At 39.6% G+C, this 17,467-nt stretch overlaps 1 protein-coding gene and 3 non-coding genes across 5 annotated transcripts in view; 1 reads left to right on the forward strand and 3 right to left on the reverse strand.

Annotated features, from left to right (window-relative positions):
- Positions 1 to 17,467, forward strand: part of LOC119560647 (nicotinamidase) — a 32,371-nt gene that overhangs the window by 1,345 nt on the left and 13,559 nt on the right. The window lies entirely within an intron of this gene.
- Positions 211 to 283, reverse strand: Trnav-cac. Its single transcript has one exon. It is a non-coding gene; the product is annotated as a tRNA-Val (tRNA).
- On the reverse strand, positions 644 to 716 carry Trnav-cac. Its single transcript has one exon. It is a non-coding gene; the product is annotated as a tRNA-Val (tRNA).
- Positions 1,087 to 1,159, reverse strand: Trnav-cac. The gene has a single exon. It is a non-coding gene; the product is annotated as a tRNA-Val (tRNA).

Genomic DNA, 17,467 nt, shown 5'->3' on the forward strand with positions numbered 1-17,467 from the left:
TTTAAGCTTCGAAATGTATAACGCTGTATAGTTAGTTGCTTTAAATATGATTATTTAAATGAATTAAATTATTTAAAGGTTTTTGCTTAAAAGCGTAACATCTAAGCACTTACCCCATGCAAGTATAGTTCAAACTTTGTACAATGCTACAAATTAGTAAAAAAAACATAATTTAAAATAATATTTTAAAACAATAAAAATTATTACATTTGTTCCCGCCCGGGTTCGAACCGGGGACCTTGTGCGTGTGAAGCACACGTGATAACCGCTACACTACGGAAACATTTGAAAACCCGGCGGCAAAAAAGCCAACTACAGTTAAGTGGTCAACTTTTCCCAAATACACCTTAAAAAATACACACAAGCAAACCAAATCTAATTGTTTCTACTCTATAATGGAACTTAGGTAATGGTAATAGATACTGGCTTACATAATTTACCGTCTGTTTATTATTTTTAATGTTTTCCTTCGTCATTTAGGTTAGTTTAGTCATAGTTAGTTGCTTTAAAGATGATTATTTAAATAAATGATTATTATTAAAAAGCTTAATATCTAATATAACATTCAAATATTGTTTAAACGTTATATAAAGCTAAAAAATTGTACAAAATAACCAATTTAATATTAAAAAAAAATTGTCTCTGTTCCCGCCCGGGTTCGAACCGGGGACCTTGTGCGTGTGAAGCACACGTGATAACCGCTACACTACGGAAACGCTTGGAAACGATCGGTTTAAGGCCCAACAGAAGCAAACGTGCGATAACAGGGTCGACTTTCTATTTTTAGCCTTAGGCGATTATTTAATAGAAAAACTGGTATATTTTATGATGAAAGGTCTCTGCCAAGACATTGAGTTATATGAAGTTTAAATATATATTGAACCTATTGCTGCAATTGTTATTTATTTTAACCAAACTGATGCAAATCAAGTAGATGCTAATTTCTGACTGCCAAATACAAAACATTTAACAGTTCCCCTGTATTTATTGTTTTTTGTACTTTGCAAATTCAAGAAAACGGCGCAGCGTTTAAAAACCAAAAGAGGTATAAATAATTCATTAGTCAAAATAAAAAAATTATTCGACTGTTCCCGCCCGGGTTCGAACCGGGGACCTTGTGCGTGTGAAGCACACGTGATAACCGCTACACTACGGAAACAACTGAAGATTCGGCGCCAGAGAAGCCAATTCCAGTTACGGGCCCAATCCAGGTCCAATCTCTCCAGATCGTGAGTTCTGCCATCTATTGGTTGTTGCGTGGCAGTAACAATGAAAACCCATTTCTTCGCCCTGTCATTCCGCTCTTAATTAGCCTTTATTTGTCCCCTCTTCACGGAGCCTCACACAATTGGCCGGGATTTGTGAGGCGGAGAGGGGGCGAAGAGAAAGGCATTCATGGTATGCCTGAAACACGCTGACCAGATTACCAACCAAAGCGCCAAGGGGCCAAGAAAGGGGGCCATTCTGTGGGTGGGGGCCTCAGATGGCCCACCTTTAAATAAATTCGAGCACGCTGATCCTTGATTAAAATTCCTATTGTCTGCTTTGGTCCTGCCAAGATTTCCTCCCCTTTCATTGCTCCGCTTTTGTGCGGCGCCGTGAACGTAATTAATATGCAGGCCAGAACGGACTCTAACTGCTCTCTGGCACTCGTTATAATTACGCATTTAAATTGGCACAAAGGTTGAGGCCAGACATGAACAGGAGCCCACACTTGGAGGAATAGGGTGTTATAATGTGTTAATATAATAATTATTATATTATATATAAATTATTAATTTATTTTTAAGTTTTTTTGTAAAGTTATCCCTAACAATTTGTTTAATTACTGGGTTAGTATTTGCCATTTAGTTTACAGAGATTTTAGTTCTATACAATATATTATATCCTTTTATTTTAAGATGTTTTAGAATATTTGGTTTGGGTTTTCCTTAAAAGGTAAAAGGGTATACTAGATTCGTCGGAAAGTATGTAACAGGCAGAAGGAAGCGTTTCCGACCCAATAAAGTATATATATTCTTGATCACGATCACTAGCCTAGTCGATCTAGCCATGTCCGTCTGTCCGTCTGTCCGTCTGTCTGTCTGTCCGGATGAACGCTGAGATCTCGGAAACTATCAGAGCTAGGCTATTGAGATTTGGCATGCAGATTCCTGAGCTTCTTACGAAAGCGAAAGTTTGTTTCAGCAGCGTGCCACGCCCACTCTAACACCCGCAAACCGCCCAAAACTGTGGCTCCTACAGTTTTGATGATAGAATAAAACTTTTAACTGAAATGTATTGTTCTCATCAATACCCATCGATTGACTCAAAAAAAGGTTTGCCACGCTCACTTTTACGCCCACACACTGTCCACAAACCGCCCACAAACTTCAAAAAATCGTAAATATGAACGTGGATATCTCGGAAACTATCAAAGATAGAGAATTGGGATCTCAGACTTGGATTCCTTAGCCTTGTACGCAGCGCAATTTTGTTACGCGAATAAAAGAAATTTTATCATTTAACTTAAGAAATTTCTTTATATTTAGTATTATTTTTTGTATTAGTAGTATTTTTTGGATATTTTAATGTTGTAAATTAGGAAAATAAAGATGGTAACATATGATTAGGAGGACGATTTCTTGCAGTGCCATCAAATCCGCAAGCAAAGCCAAGAAGCGTCCACAAGGAAGCGCCTTCAACTCTTGTGTTGAATATATGTACATTGCAAGTGTGTGGGTGGCTTATGAGTGGGTCGGTGGTGCACGGCCCCATAAATTTGGGTCAATGGGAAAAACGTCAGAATTGAGTAATTACAACATAATTTTCAATTTTGCAGTTTACGTTGTAAATTAATTTGCGGTCGACATCGGCGAAGCGGCCCCAGATCATTCCATCCCCTTTTTGCCTTAGCCTAGGCTGATTCGTGACGGCTTTTTGGGGTGGGGTCTTTGGTCTCTGAGCTTGGGGCTTGAGTTTGGGTTTGGGTTTGGGGGATTGCACAACAATTAAAGCAACAATTACTGGACAGCCGGACAACGGACGCTGGGATTTTGCCATGTTTTGCTGCGCCATAGAACATGGTGAATGTATATTGTTGTTCCTGCCGCTCGTATCGGTGTTCGCCGGTTGGGGGTCATCTGTTTGTTGTGCATAATTAATTTGCAGTCAGTCAGCCTGCCTCGCGTGTTGATACCCAGTAGGTAAAAAGCCAATGGGTCCGGCATACTGAATTGTCACGCAGGTCTCCTAACCAAATGACATTTTCATAGCTAGAAAGGCAGCATATTTAAATAGGCAATATCAAGAACGATTTGCTCTGATTTAATCAAGAAGGAAAAGCTTTTTCATCTTTATTTTGCTTAGTTATTTACAACACAAATCTAAATTTCTACTGAAATATTTCATTTTTTTAATTGAGGTTTAACTGTAAAACATTTTCAATTAAAAGTTCGTTATTGAAGTTGCAGAAGCTCCACTTTGTTTCTTCTTATTGTGCAGCACTCGATAGCAATGTATTTTTAAGAGTGACAAAATAGTTTTCTCATCACCATTATCAGCAGACCCAGGGGTGTGCCGTTCTATTCCCTGCACAAAACTGTTTACGATTTTACAGCTGAATGGATTTTAATTGAAAGCACCGAAAGACTAGTGTCAATGACACAAGAGTGGGAAAGGAATGGCTCGGGGTTCGGGGAGGGGCTTTGGGATGTGGGTGGGGTTTTCCAAGGAAGGGCAGTTGCCAGCAGCTGTGACAAGATTTCGGATCATGTGGGCTGCCCGGCTTATGCAGAGAGTACCCCGTCTCCCGTCCCCAGATCCCCAGATGCAATAAAAAATTGACCCGAAAATGTGTAACAAATGTTGTGACATATTTTCGCAACGTTTGCCCAGCTAACGCCCCCAAACGATTCCGAACCCGCTGCCAATGATCCTGAAAAGAGCAAAAGAAAAGAGTCTCTGAAAGGATGCTCCGAATGGGTTTTCCCAGTTTTCCCCGTTTCCCCAGTAACCCGGGTGAAAATCGGTTTCTGGCAACATTTGTTTTGGCCCACATATAACACAAAATGTGCAAAAATGAATATGAAAAGTGGGGTTGGAAGATTTTGTAGCTGTAAATGTAACTGCAGCATGGCATGAACTTAATCTGCTGCCGATTGTTTTTCTTGCTTTTCCAAAAAGTGGGTGGTGGCGGGTGGATTTGTTGCTCAATTTGTACTGGCTGCTCGTGGAGTGGGCTACTTTTAAGGGGACGGAGACCCAAATACGGCGCGTTTTCAATATTGCGGCAACAATTTCCATGGATTTTACGCTTTCTTTGTTTTTGCTCTGTTTTCTGGCTTGTTTGTATTTGGCAACTCGGTAATAATGAAACCAACGACTACTGGGTGGGTGGGTAAATGGGGGCGTGTTCATTTAATTGAAAACAAGGCGTGGCAGCGGCAGCACTTAAAGCGAAATTGAGAACAGATGGAATGGCAAGCGAAAAACTTACAATAATTGCCCACAACAGTTTGAAATTGAACGAAGCCACTCAAATGGACTGAAGTCCCGGATCCCCAGCTCCCCAGCTTCCCAGCTCCGGTTAACTGGGATGATTACCATCGATGGCAGATAAAGTTTCCGCGGCCACTTAATGGGTTATTTATGGAGTTTCCCTACCGCAGTTCGCAGTCTGAGTGCTGAAACTAATTAAATTATACAATCAAAATTTTCTTCATATTTTATACGAAAGTATGCACTGACCAGGGGAAAAAGGGAAACAGAGTAAGGAAAAAAGTTATCCACTTTGGCAGGGTCTGTTTTATAAATGGAATATTCCAAGCCAGGTTGTAAATTTTTACGTTTTCTTTGCAAGATGCTAATTAGTTAACCTTTTATAGGGGTTAGTTCTTAAGTTTTTTCCTTTATATTTTCAAGACGTTGGTTACACCTTTCTTTGGCTTTCATTGATTTTGTATACTTATAAATATTTTCCGTAACACTTTTATGGTTTGTCATTAGATGTCCTGTTTCAGCTTCATTTAGCCTGCTTCGCCACTTATTTGTTATTTAATAAAGTATACTTTTTCATCGATATTCCCTTCCTTAATCCATATAAAGCAATATAATGTGATACACAATTTTATTGCCATTCGTAAAGCGATTCACACAACAATGAAAGGAGGAAATATCTCAAATTTTCAAAGACAAATATGCACCGCAAATCACATTTCCATAAATATATACAAGTCTAGCCTGTCTGCGGACATGTGAGCTGTATTATTTATATCAATTCGAATGATATACAAATTTGTATGGCAAACAGCTCGTGACTATAAACAGAGAGTGTAACCTGATACGTTGTTTGTTGCAGTCACTCGCCAATTTCTTTTGTGCAACACATATTTTCCTCCACAATGTGGTGTTGGTGCCTGGACGCCATGGCGACCTTTTCCTTGGAGCTGCGCTATCTTTGTGTACGGCCAAACACGGACACACAAACGGGAAGGACACATGGCCGTGGGAAGTGGCCAAGACAAACAGACGCCACCCCTTCCATGTAAGTGGGTGGGCTAGTGGGCGGTCTGTTTGCCCGATCCAATGCAGCCCCAGGGCCCCGTATAAACGCATTTCCCACCAAGTACAGTCCACCCACCTGGCCCATTGCATTATACCGAATCCCAGGGACTACAATCTCTTTTTCGCCTCGCCACTGGGGGCATCGCAAAAACCAATAAGTCAAATGACCGAAAGGGCTTAACAGACCATGAAAAAAGGAAGAAAGGTAAGCCAACTCGGGGTTTTTGGTGGAAGGAGCCAACAACAATAATCGGAAAATCAGGAAAATATCACAAAAAACGCTGGCAGGAAATCGATGAGCGGGTGGAAAATGAATAAAAAGCAAGCGAATTAAAAACGATAAATAAACATGATGGTTCTGGAATTCCGCGTAGTGGGTTAAGAATTTTACTAAAACGTTAGAGGAATTTCCTAATTTTTTAGTAAAACTAATTTTACAGCCTTTCCTTTATCACCCCCAGCAATATATATCCCAAACATTCTAGTAACATTTTTATTAGCTACCATATTTTATGGAATTCTTTGCAGAGAATAGAAAACCATTACAGCACTCACTTGATTCCTGTATTACCTTTGACTATTGCAGATTGCATTGAAAAGCTCTTAGACTCTTAAACCAAAAACAAATCTCATTGTTGACTGTTTGCAGCCGTGATTGCCGTATAAGAGCCGAGATCTACGAGCCAGGGACTGCGACTTGGCTGGGAGATGGGGAATGGGGGATGGGGATGGGTTTTCCTGGAGACAGGGGCCGAGGCAGCCGGCGATGTCCCATTTGTGCCAAGTGTGTGACAATAAAATGTTTACTGATAGCAATACCGGCAGAAGAAACCGGGCTAGGAACAAACCGGTAAAGCAATTGAATGTGGCACAAAGTGCTCTGGTGGGTGGTGGATTGGCCAGGGATTGGAATTTCCTGCTGGGATTGGGAAAGGGATCGGGCCTGGGTTCGAGGATTGGTGCCATCTATTAGGAAAGGTTGCCAGGCAAAAAAGGCGAGCCGTCGACTATTATAAATAATAAATGCTGACTGGTCAGCAAAAGCTAAAGGAGAACTGTCCTTTTTCTTTCCCCAGGCATGGCAAAAAAAAAAAATATAAAAAAAATCCCAAGGAAAGACAAAAACAATTTGCTGGCTCCCCACACTACCATCTTCATCTTTCGGCTTGCTCCGATGCTTTTTTTCCAGCTCACGCGCCCTTGGCTCATAAATCTCGGCCAAGAGTGAAATAAAGCTAAGCGTAGCTCCTGACGTCGGTGTCCTGGCACCTGGCAAATTGATTTGTTGGTTTATTTGGTATGCCGAAGGAAAAGGGCAGGAGCCGGAAACGGTGCCCAGAGGAGCCACGTAAATTCAGGCGCCGCCTGTTTGTGTCATAAAATACGAGGACATAATATGAACTGAGCTGTAGTGAAGTGTCCTGGTCGTCCTGCTCGTCCAGGGGGCTCGACAATGACATTACGATGAAGTTAAGCAGCTGAAGGCGCACATAAAGCAATTTTCAATTGGGAAATTGTGCCGCTCCTCCTTGGTGTCCTTGATCGATTAAATTCAACGTCCGGCCAACCACTTAATGCCTTTAATTTAAATCAATCAATCAATCAAGCAGCTGCTTCCACTTGAAGGGAGATTCTCAACCCCCGCCTAATATTATTTTAGTTTTTCCCCCAATTTCCACAGTTTTGCCAAGGGCTTAGTTTGATGGGAGGAGAGGAATATTTTTGGGGTCCTGATTTTAAGCAGCTTAACCGTTTGCCTCAATGACCGTTCTTCGTCAGCCTTTTGTCTTGCTAAGCTACTTAATTTATTTGGCCCTGTTCGCCACAAAAGGTCCCTGGCCCTATCTGCCTATATCCATCTAGTTTTTGGTCCTGTGTTTGGGTTAAGACAATTTAAAGTGGCCCGAAATTGAAATCAAATCAAATCAATGCCGCCCATACCCGCACCCCGGGAAATTCTCGGGATCCTGGACGGCAAGTGACCTGAATTGAATACCCATTTGAATGCGTGTGCACAACAGAATGTACGTATCGATATCTATTTGAATGTGCGTTCTACAGAGCGATTTCTGCCTCAGTTTAAATAGGACTTCCTAACGCTACTCTACTTTAGCCTTAAGGTATATAAAAAAAGAAAACTCTGATTATTATTTTAGCTCATTTTACCTTATCCTGAAAAAAATCAGTCCAAATAAATGGTTTATTATACCTTCCCATTTATATTTAAGAATGTACCTCTTGACTTTCAATAAAGTGTTCTATTTCCTGATAACAAACTTGCATAAAACCCACCAATAAAGTTCATGACCTTTTCTAGAACGGCAACTTACCACGTCAAGTTTATTTTTGTATGCCCTATTGAAAACGAAATTACTCGAACTCCCAGTAATTTGTGGTGACCTTTTCAGGTTTCTGGAATGGCCTTGAATGATTTGCGAGTTGAATGCATTACCTGCATTTGCCATAGAAACAGCAGACACCCCCCGACCAACCCTTCGACAATTTGCCTAACAATCTTTCAATATTTCATGACGCAATCAGTAACGTAAGCTAACAACACGTGCCCCACAAACGTTACAAGTACAGTGGAAGTTAAATAAATAATACTACAAAAATAATAAGGAAACTGATATTGAATATAGCACAACAATAAATTTATATAATTTCTTAGTTTTAAATTAATGAAATATAACTAAAAGAAAATATATTTGAGTTGATTTTTAATGTGTTTCTAAAATTTCTTAGGGAAAACTTAGTGTTTTTATGTATTTATGTGAAATCTTAAAAGTAGTAAGATCCAATATTTATTAGTGAAACACTAGTGATATTAGAAAATCCGATTCGTTGAGGCTCCACTGTTTTTTTGAGCTGTGTGGGAGTGGGAGTGTGTGTTTCTGGCATTCTTAACCCCTAAATGGCTCACATTTTGCTTGCATTTAGCTGCAGTTCGATTCGCTTGCATATTTGGCCAATAAATTGCGCTGCCCCCTTATAGACTGGCAAACTGAAAGATGGGATAGCTGGGAGGAGCTGCAGCTGCCTGATCCTATCTTCGGCAGCTGTGCCGCTGCTCTTCCTCTTCTGCCGCAGTGCTATCGGAATGTCAAAGTTCAATGTGCAATTTAAATGCAACACCCTGCAATTGGCTTTGCCTTTTGTCCGCTGCAGGTGCCGGTGCTGGTGCTCCAGCCCAGCCGGCCAAATAGAAGAAACTGCAAACAATTTGTATTTAAATTCGCTGCTGCAGCAGCAGGCAGGCAATTGCGGATCGGGAGATCCTGGAGGATGACGGGGCCTGCGGCTGTTTTTAATTGGCAAATAAAAATGCGCAGACGAGAAGCGAAATTTTGCATATGAATGCAGAATGCTAGCGATTCAAAATTGAAATTTATGTGAAAAAATCAGCGTGGCTGGGGCATAAAAAAGCGTCGTTTGCCATAGAAAGGAAAATAAACTAGGGCCCGGCAAACACACACACACATACACACTCGGAAAACCCAGGACGAGAAAATCACACACACACGTATTCATGGCAGGCAGGAAGCATCGATTATTCAAAACATCCGCAATTGGGAGCGCTTATCAACACGGGCGTCATCTATCTCCAGCGTGCGCCATCTATATCTATGCGCAGTTTGTCAAAAATATTTTTTCAAGCGCTTTTTGTGCCAGAATTTATAAAGCCACGGACAGGTCGTGAAAGTGTGAGCTCGGCACACTGGTTGAAAAACCATTTCGCTTCGGAAATGGGTAATTTTGTAATCGGTAGCTATAGGATGTTTATAGATCTTTTATTAAAAGCGGATAAACTTGACAGGAACTCTGGTTTATGGATCTATAAATATTCAATATGTGGGAAATTATTGTAACAACAATAGTATTTTCGGAAAGGTGTCTAAAAGTATGCTACAATGTTTATATTCCCAAATTTAAATGTGTTTATAGAAAATCAAACTATGCATTCAAAGGGGTATTTAAATATGTGTTCTACATGTTGTAATTTTGAATTTTAAAGATTGTTATAAAAGATTCTGAAAATAAATGTAATGTAACTAAAGGTTACAAATGGTTTTAATATAGTCAGCACTTTTTTTAAATTATGGTAACCTTAATATAACATAGCATATTCAGTAAAAAATATACATTTGTTACGTTCAACTGCCAATCAATAACATTTCCACACCAATTTGACAACAATCAATTCCAAGTCAGTGCAATTAGTTCGCACGCAGGGTATCCTTTTATCCAGCTTCCGATTCCGAGCGCTCGACCCTTTTTATCCTTCGCTCCCTTGATGAGTTTTAGTGTCTATTGTCGCGTACGGGATGGCCACGCCCACACATCGACGTGTATCCTGCAGATACAGCCATTCCCCACACATTCACACATTGATAGGTATCCTGCGCCTCCTTTGCTCATTCATATGCATGACGATGTGTCCATTTTTGTGGCTTGTCATTAATGCATAAAAAATGCTAATGGGCCGGCGTTTATGTCAACGCTTTTGCCAAAAAGGTGCAAACTGTAGTTGTTATCCTTGTTGTTGCTACTGGCGTTGTTGGCCAAATGTTTGTCGTAATGCCTTTTAAATGAAGTTGTGCGCCATTTGCCATTTGAAGTTTGCTGCGACTGTTTTGTCCGTGTTTCTGGCCGTTTGCAATGATGGCCACCAAATTGAGTTGGCTATGCGGTGAGTGGTTTCGTTTTTTTTTGCGATCCCAAAATGGAGCCCCCATGCCCCTCCATCGTTTTGTTTTGGGGATAAGCTGCAATGTCGGATTAGGATGAGGACGGGGTTCATGCCCTCTGAGCAGAGCTGGTGTAATGCCAAAAGGGTTCTTATGGGTAATTGTGTGTGGATGGCTGCCATATTAAAGGCCGAGGTGGCCGAGAGTGCGGCAAAGTGTTTATCACTGGGCGGAGGGTCACTTTCCTCGGGGGGAAGCCGTAGTCGAGTGCGATTTTAGTTCAGATTAAATTGAAATCGGGCAAAGGTTGCGGGTGTTTGCAGTTAGCTGTTGAAAACTTAATGAAACTGTGCGAAATTCAATTGCCATTTGACATTCGAGCGGTGACCTTTTGAATAGTTCTGGTTTCTGGTTAGCGTTCTATTGAAGCCCTAGATTGTTGGCAAAGTTTCTTCAACAAATTATTGCTTAAAACTTATGTATTTCAGTGCTCAAAATGGTTGGGTGCTAATGGCATTTGACACTTATTTGGTGAGCTTTAAACTTAAATAGTTTTGATACACTGTATATGTATCGCTTAAGTTAACAAGCATTAATTGGATAAACTTTCTTTTGAAGTAAAAAAGTTCAATTCCTTCATTTACGAATTGGGATAAATACAGTGGTCGGCATAAGTATTTTGACAAAATAAAAGTTAAGTATACTCATAACTTGAATTTACTTCTTGTAAACTATAGGCATCAATGGAAAGGTAATTTCAATGCCGTTTGAATGATACAATACATTTCTTTACCCATTCAGTACTTATTGAAAAGGACGAATTTGTGTAAATCAACTTTGAAATTTAAAAAAAAAACTTTTTTCCTCGTCTTGAAAACTTAAATTTTTTGATGCAAAAAGTTTCTTCAAACAAAAACAATAGTAACTGCAAAAAGAATTTTTCAAAAATCATTTTTCTTATATTTTTTATGAATTTTTGAAAATGCTTAAAAACAGGCATTTGAGCCATATTTTTGTCTTTTTCATACAAATTTTTTCCGACATTGTCACTTTCAAAAAATCATAAAAAATATAAGCAAAATGATATTTGAAAAATTCTTTTTGCAGTTACTATTATTTTTGTTTGAAGAAACTTTTTGCATCAAAAAATTTAAGTTTTCAAGACGAGGAAAAAAGTTTTTTTTTTAAATTTCAAAGTTGATTTACACAAATTCGTCCTTTTCAATAAGTACTGAATGGGTAAAGAAATGTATTGTATCATTCAAACGGCATTGAAATTACCTTTCCATTGATGCCTATAGTTTACAAGAAGTAAATTCAAGTTATGAGTATACTTAACTTTTATTTTGTCAAAATACTTATGCCGACCACTGTATGATATGTTGAAACTTGTATTCATAAAAGTATTTTTGAACAAATATTTATTGAACAAATATTTTATTGATGAAAACAGGGGATTAAATAAAATAATAAAATTGAGAAAATCTCGATTCATAGAAATGTGTATCTTTAAAATACATCAAACACTTTTAATTTTAATAAAATTTATATTTTAATAAAGACAGTTATGGATGGTAAATCCTAAATGTTACATGGTTTCTAAAAAATGTTACTAGGTTTCTATATATAGGAGGTTATACATCCTCTGTTGAAATTAAAGAAGTCAGCCAAAGGCTTCTGTAAAAATGTATCTGTAATGCTTCTTCCCTCTTTGCAATACCATTTTCTAGGAATCCATTAGTTGGCCAGGAGCACTTTGCCACTATTGCCCCACTGTGCCCTTCCCGCCCACGAAAATCAACGATCCGAGGCGGCCCATTAACGCTCCTCTATATCTCCTCCATCTGGGCATGCAGATGTGCTTGTGTGCGTGCCGGTTTGTCTTGGTGTTGGTGTTGCTATTGGTATAGGTATTGGGATGGGTATTGGTGTGGGTATTGGTTGTGGGTATGAGTTGTGGCATAGTGGCAGTGGCTCTGGTGTTTGCAAAGCCACGTATTCGCGTTTTAATGTTATCTGGGCGTCGACATCAGCGGCGCGTAACGCCAACATTTTTCAGCCCATCCAATGCGCCAAAAACAGTTTGCAGGCCAAAAAGCAGCAGGCGGGCGAGGCCAAAACAAACTGGGTACTCAGACGAGTGGAGTTCATTGCGTTATTGCAGTGCCGGTGGGTCAAAGGGGGTGGTGGCAACTGGGTGGCAGCGTGGATTGGGCGGTTTGGGCGGAGCTCGTGGATTGGAGGCCGCACCAGGGACCGCAGTCAAAATGGCAATTTATCATTTTGTATTTAAGCGCGGCTCAGGTGAGAGAGAGTGGATGTGGATGGCGTTGAGTGGATGGGGCAAACAGCAAACGGAAAACAGCAAACCAAACGAAAAACCAAACCAAACCAAACCGAACCGAACCAAGTGAAATGAAATGAAAGGCGGCATGTGGGCCACGTATTTTTAGATACTAACAAGTGATAAAAGCCAACCACGTACCACCCATTGTACACACACATTCGCAGGATGGCTAGATGGATGGATGGATGGATGGAAGGCTGTGATGACTGACGAACTGAGGAACTGACTGACACCTACTGCAGGCAAAGGCTGACTCGGCATTCCTTAACTGCGTATCCATCAATGTCGTAGCCCGTCGTCCTTCTGATCCTGCCGCTGCCGCTGGTCCTGCCCCTGCCTCTGCTCTTCCGGCTGCTCCTTTCCAAATTGCTGCTGCTGACGTGCCTGCATTAAACCTATACAAAGAACCCGGCGCCAGCAGACAGCACAAAAAATTGAAAGCCTTTTATAGGCAGCACACATAGTCCGCCCCGGCCCGATGTACACCTTGAGAAAATCCTAGCAAGGTGTTGCAAATTTAAAATAGATATGTGAGGACTGCAAGAAATTTATGACTCAGAAATCTCTGTAAAAGGTTTTTTAAGACTTCTAAATATGAATTATGATAATGTATGGTGCTTTCGAGAGTCTTTTAAACTGTATAAATCCAAGTTACTTATATTTTAGATCCATATATTAAAATGAATGTTCAAGATATTTCTGTTTTGATCTTTATTATGTCATAGCACATATGCTGAAAAACTGGTTCTGTTAAGCTATTAAATACAAAATAAAAATGTTTTTTAAGTCGTAAGTTATGTACTCCTTTATTTTATATGATATATGTTTAAATAGGTAAAGTCTTCAGATCATTTTCTTACCATTTTTACTTTTTTGAACGACTGGCTATTGCTTTTAGTAGCAATTTACCATCCCCAGACCTACAAATTTTTACCCGGGTGTAGAATCCATTCGAAGCCCCAGCTTCCATCAGCCAAGTAAACCCAATCCACCCTATCAAAACTCATCCGAGCAGAAGCTGCTAAATTTTTTGGCAATTCAATTGACGAACCCCAAAGGCGTTTGCTTTTAAATGCTCCACTTGGCTCCGGCTTCCTGTGTCTGTCTGCTCATCAGGTCCTGCAGCTGGAGCTCCTTGGCCCGGGATGCGTGGTTTATTAGCTGATCCCATCGCCTTGACAAGCTACTTTTGACACGCCCATCGCCGAAACAACAAATACAGGAAGTCTTAGGCGGTAATTTACTTTTCAGCGCTTTGCAGGCAAATTATGCAAGACTTTTCCCCCCACTCCGCTCCGAGCCGCCACTTTCCCTAGCGCCTCGACTCAGCTCCGCAGGATGGAGCATCCGCATCCGCATCCGGATCCGCTTTTCCCCTGCCTGCTGACTTATGGCGGCAGCTTAAAGTTTTCCACTTTTTTCCGTGTTCGGGGAGAGCATTAGAAGTTTTCAAGTGCTTCGCGGATTTGCAGGGCGGAAGTTACCATGAAAATTGATAAAACAAGATAAATTTTGAATTGCACCTGTGAGATTAGTCCTAAGAGTGGAGATATAATACGAATTATAAGAGCAGGAAAAATAAATCAAGGATTTTTAATAATGAAAATGAGTTAGAAATTTTCAAAATAATAAGTCTTCCTATATATTATCACTGTGGACGGCAGTACACGTAGTGGCGAAGCGCGCAAGAGAGCGTGCGAAGACAACTACTATATATAGCCGCAGAATTTAAAATCTGCCATTATGGTCCGATATCAACAATTGTCACGAAAAATGATATTGCATTCGATAAAATAAATAAACTATATTAAATTTATGTATTCGGCACGCTACAACAGAAAATTTATATGTAGGTAAATACATATTTACTGTTGCGGGCCGAAATCATAAATTTAATATAGTTTATTTATTTTATCGAATGTAATATCATTTCTCGTCACAATTGTTGATATCAGAAATTGTTGTTAAAGGCGCGTTCGCCACTACTTTTTACCTCGTTAAGAGGTGTTTTTGTTTGATTTAAAATATAGCCTTAAATATTTACATGTTTACATTTAATATGTTTGGTAAAATATTTATTTTAATGAAAACGAGTTGCAAATTATCAAAGTAAATAAACATTTCTTTATGTATTATGTTTGATAAAATATTTCTAATAATGAAAACGAGTTGCAAGTTATCCAAGTTATATTAATCTATTTATAGATATATCTATTTATATCCATCTCAGCATATTATTTATAAGATTTTCTTTAGATATATATATTTATATCCATCTCTGTATAATATTGAAAATTCAACAATAAATTATAAAATATTAAAATTTTCATTTACCCAAGTGCACTTTTCAAGACACCCCCCAAAAAGAATACCTTTCCACCTCAAGCTCAAACTGTTTAACCTTCGGAGCTCTGAAGTATCACGCAGTTGCCGGCAATTCATGGCCATCAAAATCTATTGGGGGCAAACTTGAATTCTCCTCTGTGGCGCAATTGAAGTTGTAACCCCCGAAAGACCCCACCGGAAACCAACCCCCACCACCACCTCCACCTGTGTCACCTTTTGGCAGTCGAACTCATAATCGGGACACGTGCTGGCTTCGTTATTTCTCTCTTATTCCTTGGCTGGCTTTCATTTGCGGAACTTTCGCCTTTCCCCCCATTTTGTCAAATTGTCAAAGTTTTTTCAGCTTTATATTTTTCTGGCAGGGGGCTAACTACTTTGCCGCTTTTGCTGGCTTTTATAGACGCTCTTTATTTAGTCAATGACTTTGACGTCGACAACTTTAATCGAAAGCAATCTGGAGAAGGGTCTCTGAGGTGAGGTGTGCGCACGCGTTTTGCTTAATGCCGCGTAAATTGTTTCGCAGCCAAAGTTTGCACATTTCGCGTTATCCGCCATTTACATATTAACCCGAAACCCGAAACCTAAAACCCAAAAAACCCAAAACCCAGGGATCCCTGGCTTCCAGGAGGCCTGCCTTCCGAAAATAGTTTTCAATTAGTGTGTTTCGGGGCGCCTCTGGCTGAGCAGGGGCTTCCGATTGTATTTTCCTGAGGGGGGAACGAGGAAAATGGATAACTGCGGGTTGTACTTAAGTTTATTTGGACAAACTTTCCGCCGAGCTCAGCGAAATTATGCGCATTTTTATCGCTCGTCCGCCCGGCATTTTGTTCATGTTTATGTTTCTTTATCTCTGGCCAAAAGTTATTGGCCAAATTAAACCGAAACTTGTTATTGTATCGGTATCCATCTTTTGCTGGCAATTTAAAGCGATATTCGCTGATCATTTTCAGCCATCGACTTGGGGGACCTGCTTTTGACTTTGCCTTCCCCACATAAATCATGGCAATATTTATATTTTATTGCGGCCTCTTGTACCTTGTGCGGCCAACATATTGTGCATAAATCTTTAATATTAAGTAAACATACACACATTGCCTTCTAAATTTAAATTTATCGCCTGCTGAGCATTAGTTGTGCCATGTAGAAAAAAAAGGATGCTGGAAAGCAGGACACAATGTTGGGAGCTTAGCTCGGGAGCTCTGGATGAAATAGGACTAAAAGTTAAATGGAAATCTATGGCTTTGTGGCTTACCAGGGGAAGGGGGAATGCGGCAAGGGGTTTAGGCTTTGGGAAATGGAAATGTTATAAGCTGCAGGTAAATGTATGCAGCCGAAGGAGATTTTTTTTTTTGTTAAACGAAACTCAAATAGAAGAAAACCCAGAACGGGCTTAAAAACTAATATCTCAAAAAGGCAAGTATAACAAAGGAAAAAACGAAGGGGATGGCAAGACGGAGTTACCTTGTTAACTTAGATGAAAAGTTGACACTCGAGCGTGGAAAAATCACTCAGAAATGCCAGGGAAGCCAACGCAATTGGCCTTGTTAGCAGATGGCAACTCAAAAGCCCGGTAGGCAACTGTACTTGCTCTTTTGGCCCACCTCAGCCATCCTGCCTTTCGATCCTTCAACTTCTTCCACTTATTTGACGCTTTTCAAAACTCTCTCGCATATCCACAACAATCAACTGCGATTCGTGACGTGCTAAGGGCCCGCATTTCGAGGCTAAATGTCGAAAACTTTCATATTCGCCTCCCGGTGTCCCGCCATTAACTCTGTCCCAGAAACCCGGTGAGAAGCAGGAAATCACTGCACTTACACAGAAAAAAATTTGGGGTATTTTATAATATTGATTTTTTTTTTGGTATAATTCGCGTGATGTAAATAACAACCTAAGATACTAACTAAAATATCTAACATATAAAATTATCCTTAAAATAATTATAACAAATTAACTATAAATATATCGGCTTTAAGAACGGTCTAAAATGTTAAGGGACGTTTTCTCGTCCGCATGTTAAATTTAAAGTACTCTTTAAATGTGAATTCTAATTTAAAGTTGTAACTTAAGTCTATAGGCCTTTAAAAAGTATATAATGTTAAGGTACGTTTACTCGTTCTTTTGAAGTACGCTTTAAATCTGAATTCCTATTTTAAAGTTTTAACCCATACCTTAGATTTAACGTGAGGATGGGAAAACGGGCCTATTACTAACATAATTTAATATCAAAATGGATTCAATATAATTTTCAAAACTAATGAAAATAAAAACCTTCATAGTTTTTAAGAGTGTGCCTACTTTATATTGTATTTTTCCATGAACTCTTGGCAGGACATGGTATTGCATAAATGAATTATCACCTGCATTATTTTCTTGTCTAGATATTAATTTGTATCAATTTGCAGCTTTTAATGTTTTAAATATATTACCTTACTGCTGAGTGGAAAATAAATTAAATTACTTGCGCTCACATGAAGCTGGTAAATATAGCATGGGTAGTTATGGAAGATAAATAAATCTGGCTCAGTGTACAATGCGCACT

This window comes from Drosophila subpulchrella, unplaced genomic scaffold (assembly GCF_014743375.2).
Source record: "Drosophila subpulchrella strain 33 F10 #4 breed RU33 unplaced genomic scaffold, RU_Dsub_v1.1 Primary Assembly Seq354, whole genome shotgun sequence".
NCBI classification, from domain to species: domain Eukaryota; kingdom Metazoa; phylum Arthropoda; class Insecta; order Diptera; family Drosophilidae; genus Drosophila; species Drosophila subpulchrella.